This window comes from Corvus brachyrhynchos, unplaced genomic scaffold (genome assembly GCF_000691975.1).
Source record: "Corvus brachyrhynchos isolate BGI_N302 unplaced genomic scaffold, ASM69197v1 scaffold334, whole genome shotgun sequence".
Classification (NCBI taxonomy): domain Eukaryota; kingdom Metazoa; phylum Chordata; class Aves; order Passeriformes; family Corvidae; genus Corvus; species Corvus brachyrhynchos.
Window position 1 is genome coordinate 2431236 of NW_008238316.1, and position 5068 is coordinate 2436303.

A 5068-nucleotide genomic window follows, 5' to 3' on the forward strand; every position below is an offset into this window, starting at 1 on the left:
GTGGGAGGGGTCCCTGCCCATGGCAGGGGTGGCACTGGGTGGGCTTTAAGGTCCCTTCCCACCCAAACCACTCTGTGATTCCGTGATTCTGTGATACCCTGCTGCCTCCTGGGTATGCTGTCTGGGTATTCCCAGTGGATCATCCAAGGTTATCACAGAGCTGATTCCATGGGATTTAAGTGGACATCCCCGTCCCTCCCATGCTCTCAATCAAAGAAACCTCTGTTACTTTTTAAGGTCCTGTAACTGCTCCCACATGTTGACCTTACTTGGGTACCACTGTGCTGCACCCACAATTTCCTCAAGCAAGAATAGCTCCGTTTCTTCCCCATCCACACCAAAGAGCTCCAATCCAGAACATTTCCACGGAACTTCCACTGTCTGTTGTGTTTCCTAAAAATCACTGTCAGAGGTTTTACCCCTGCAATTACAGGTCACAAAAATGCAGTTTGGTTAGGAGTTAAAAATATCCAATAGGGAGTAAAACGGTGAAAGTAAATACTTAAACTTTCTAGAGAGGTAGACTTGTTTTCTTGGCTGTTTATTTATGCTGGACTGTTATGTTTGCTCAGGGATTGGCGCCTCTGCAAAAAACCAGGGCTCAAACATGCTCAGCTTCATACTGAGCACTTCAAAACCTTCAAGTGCTGCTTTCTGTGTCTTCTACAGCTCACAAGCAGCAAAAAGTAGCAAATGCAGCTTCAGACGTCAGAAAACCAGCCTTAACCAAAAGTAAATGCCCTTATTTTGCAAACTACCCTAGAAACACAATACAGGCTATTCAGTTTACACCTTTACAAAACTATCATCCAAATTTCTTATTTCAGATTCAGACCGAGCACAATAAAAATAGAAAGGCTTGGGGAGTTTCAGAGCCAGGGCTCTGAAGGGCTTAGAAAGCTACAGATGAGCTGAAATTCAGTTTTACTGTAATGAAATCACTTCCACAGAGCAATCACAGTATTTGGGGAGTAGGGGGAGAAGGAAAAGCCCCTGTGCATCACCTGATGAGGAGGGACAGCAATCCCTGAGCTGTGATGCTGTGCATGCAAGCAGCTGATGAGACCAGTCTTGCTGGGTTATTAAAGAGCCATTGTCCTCAGCCTGGAGGCTTTCAGCAACTCATTTCACAGCTCCTCTCTAAAAACCACCCCAGAGTTTCACGCCTCCACCCCCCAGAATAAGTTCACGGGTTTTTTTGGGGGGGGTGTTTGTCACTGGATTAGTCAAACAGAAAAAGGCCTTTACCTTCCCAGGCGATCATTTCCTATGACTCTTCAGGCCTCCCTTCTCCCCAGGAGCAGAAGAAAGGAATGCTTTCTCCTGCAGGTTTGCTTTCGGTTTGGCTCAGACGGAGAGATTTCTTCCAAAGCAAACACTCCTGCAACGTCACCGCGGATATAAATAGGCAGAGGAGAAGGAGGGAGAAGCACAGCCCTTCTGGAGAGACTGGGTACATTAGGGAACACGCAGCTAGGGGAGAATATCAGACAGAAATGAAGCTTTTCTTTTCCTAAAGCTACACGCACAGCCTCGACTCGGACACCACAGCCGGGCTGAATGATCCAAGAGAAATATGGCATCCATCCACTAAGAGGGAGGCTCTCCCATATCCCGAGGTTTTGCCAGGAGCTGTGCTGCTTCTGCTGCCATCCTGGCAGCTCTCACACACGGCTGCACATCCCAATAAACGCCAGGAAAGCCACCTGCACCCACACACCAAGGTGGGCACGCAGGCACGGAAGGGCCTGCAGGGCTGCAGGGCCATTGTCCAGAGAAGCTGGGGCTGCCCCTGGCTCCCTGGCAGTGCCCAAGGCCAGGCTGGACACTGGGGCTTGGAGCAGCCTGGGACAGTGGGAGGTGTCCCTACCCATGGGAGTGGATCTCATCCTCACAGACAGGCAAGAACTGGTCAGGGATGCGAAGGTCTGGGCACCTCTGGCTGCACTGACCATGGAGCTCAGAACCCTCAAAAGAAGGAGCTGAGGGAAAAAGCTGCATCACAGCCCTGGACTTGAGGAGAAGAGACTTTGGCATTGTTTTCAGGGGTGTGCCTGAAGAATCCCATGGGCTTGGAGAGAAAAGGGACCCAAAAGCTGGTTGATAAAAAGGATCACCTCCTCCAGACTGAAGGACAGCCCATCCCAACAAAAGGCTGATCAAGCTGAGGGGCAGGAGGCCTCCATGGAGGAACACGGAGCGCCTGCTCAGAGCCAAGCACAAAGCGCAGGGCAGGGGCAGGTGATCCAGGAGGAATCTAGGAACACTGATCCTATCCTGCAGGGGCAGGTGATCCAGGAGGAATCTGGGAACACTGATGGTGCAGGGATGGGGCTAAGAGAGCCAAAACACACCTGGAATTGAGTCTGACAAGGGATGAGAAGGGTGCGGGCGAGGCCAGCCTTCGGGAACTGCAGGTCCCTGAGGCCCCAGGGGAAATCCAGACAAGGAGGACTTTTCCTTAGTAGAAGAGGATCAGGTATGGGGACGGTAGGCTGGACACACTTCGTCCCATGGGACCAGATGGGATGGACTCACAAGTGCTGAGGGAGCTGGCTGCTGTCACTGTGAGGCCACACTTGATGAACTTTGGAAACCATTTCCAGTCACTGCAAAGACCAGAGGGGTGATCAGGAGTAGTCAGCATGGATTCATGAAGGGAAAAATCCTGCTTCACCAGCCTGACCTCCTCCTGGGATGAAACAATCTTGGTGGATGGAAGGAGTGCAGAGGATGTTGTCTGTCTTGGCTTTGGCAAGACTTTCAACTCTGGCTCTCCCCACACCCTCAGATGAGCTGGCAAAGTATGGAGCAGCCAGGAGGGCAGGGAGGTGGGTAGAAAACTGGCCAAATGGCCAGGCCCAGCGGGTAGTAGTCAGTGGCAGAAAGTCCAGTCGGAGGACAGACACTTCCCAGGGGTTGATATGAGAGCCAAAATCATTTAACCTCTTTGTTGAAGCCCTGGAGGATGCACAGAGTGTGCCCTCAGCACTTTGCTGGTGACACAAACCAGGGGGAATGGCCAGTACACCAGAGGGTCTCACTGCCACCTGGATGAACTCGGACAGGCTGGAGCAAGGGGCGGGCAGGAGCCTCACGGTGTTCTAATAAAGCAAAGGCAGAGTCCTTCTTTCACCTGGGGGAGAGGGACCCCAGGAGCCAGCACAGGCTGGGAGCTGACGGACTGGGAACAGCTCTGCAAGCAGAACCTGCGCCTCTGGATGACAACAAGCTCCCAGGAGCCAGCAAAGAAGGCCACCAGCCTCCTGGGCTGCATCACAAGAGGAACCCTTCCACTCTCCTGAGCACTGGTGAGACCACTCCTGAAGTGCCAGGTCCAGTTCTGCATTCCCCGGTGGGAAAGAGACACGGACACACCAGAGAGAGTCTGGCAAATGGCCCTGGACAAGCAGCTCTGGGTGACCCCTGTGTGACAAGGTGACTTTCCAGAGGTCCCTGCCAAGCTCAGCCAGGCTGTGATCCTGGGGTCCTTCTGCCAGTTCACTCTCACACCCCGGATATCACTTATGATACCCACAGGAATTCCAAAGCAGCACCTGGGCCCTGTCTAGGGCGCAGTCCCACAGTGTCACAGCGCTGACAGGTCACACCCAGCTCAGCAGGCACAACTGACACGTGCCCCCTCTCACTCCTGAGGTCGAGATTCAGCTCCTAGCCCTTGCTAACTCGCCCTGGCTGTGGTTTGACTCCAGTTCTGCTTTCTCAATGTGACACAGGGGTCAGAGACAGGCAATGTGAACCGACCAGCCAGGAGGTGTTTCATCACCCACATTCCATAAAGTTCCCCCACAGTCTCCATCTCCCTTGAGCTTTGCTGTCCTTTTGCCTTCTTTTTTTTTTTTCTCAAACATCACCTTTGGGATGAATGCTTTAAAAAAGCCCTCAGCCCCACAAATGCTCTGTTACACCTTTAAAAACCAGAGGATGGTTATCCTCTCCTATAACAAAGCAAGAGGAGTCAGACATGGATATCATTTAGGTTTACAAGCTAAAATCTTCATTAACTCAGCGGATAACTACTTCTTGCTGGTGTAAAATAACAGAAACACTAAAGTTTTTTATTTTAAGACCAAGAGATAAATGGAAGTTGCAATTTCTTTAAATCTCCGACATTCCTCGTTCCCACAGCTGGAGGTTGTCCAGCAAAAAGAGGTCAAGTTCAAGTCATCAGCAACAGAGGGAAGCACAAAAGTGATCCAATCTGTCAGTATTTCCCCCTAAAAAGGAGGGACAGGGAAAACTGCAAAATTCAGGTCTGTGTCCAAAAGCTCCTGATAAAACATGTTTCTGTGTAACTGTCAGCGCATTTGCCTTGACTGGTTCTCAGTTTAGCACACCTCCTCCTCCTTCTCCTCTCTTTGCAAATACACTGAGCACACTGGGGGCTGAGCAGGCACGGGGAGAGCCCAGCTGGGCTCTGCTGTGGTGGCAGCTGGCACAGCTGGGGCCAGGGCACTCGAGGTCTCTTCACACAGCAAAAAAAGGGCACCACTACAGTTCTAACCTGACTCCCTGCAAGCGTTGGTTCACAGGGATTTAAGGCCATCCATGGTCCTGGCTTCTTGCCATGGGTGTTTTCCCAATGTCAGCCTGGTGTCACCAAGTGAGGATGACAAGGTGACAAGGGACTGCTGGGGTCAGCTGGCCCAATCCCTGCCCCAGGCAGGTGCATTTTCTGCAGGATCTCTTGCTCTAAGCCATACCACGTTCCATCCTGGAGCTTGGGAAGGGGTTTAGGGACTGTTCCACTTGTAGCTACCAAGCTGGATTTTAGTGTAACACAAAAAGATGGGCAGGGAAGTGTCTGAGAGCAGCCCTGGAGAAGGACCTGGGGGTGCTGTGGGTGAGAGCTGGGACCCAGAACCCCCCGTGCCCTGGGCTGAGCCCCCAGCGTGGGCAGCAGGGGAGGGGGGGATTCTGCCCCTGTGCTCAGGTGAGACCCCATCTGGAATTCTGTGCACAGTTCTGGTGCCTCCAACACAAGAGGGACATGGAACTGTTGGAGCAGGTCCAGAGGAGGCCACTGAGTTGCTGAGGGGACTGGAGC

The 5068-nt window shown here is 52.2% G+C and overlaps 1 protein-coding gene across 3 annotated transcripts in view; it reads right to left on the reverse strand.

Annotated features, from left to right (window-relative positions):
• Nucleotides 1-5068, reverse strand: part of SGMS1 (sphingomyelin synthase 1) — a 65825-nt gene that overhangs the window by 43107 nt on the left and 17650 nt on the right. Inside the window, exon 1 of one of the 3 annotated variants that reach the window (XM_017733775.1) lies at nt 1249-1349. The exons of the other annotated variants lie outside the window; for them this stretch is intronic. The gene's annotated coding sequence lies outside the window, so the exon portion shown is untranslated. Of the gene's footprint in view, nt 1-1248; nt 1350-5068 lie in introns of those variants that run through there. 3 annotated transcript variants of the gene reach the window in all.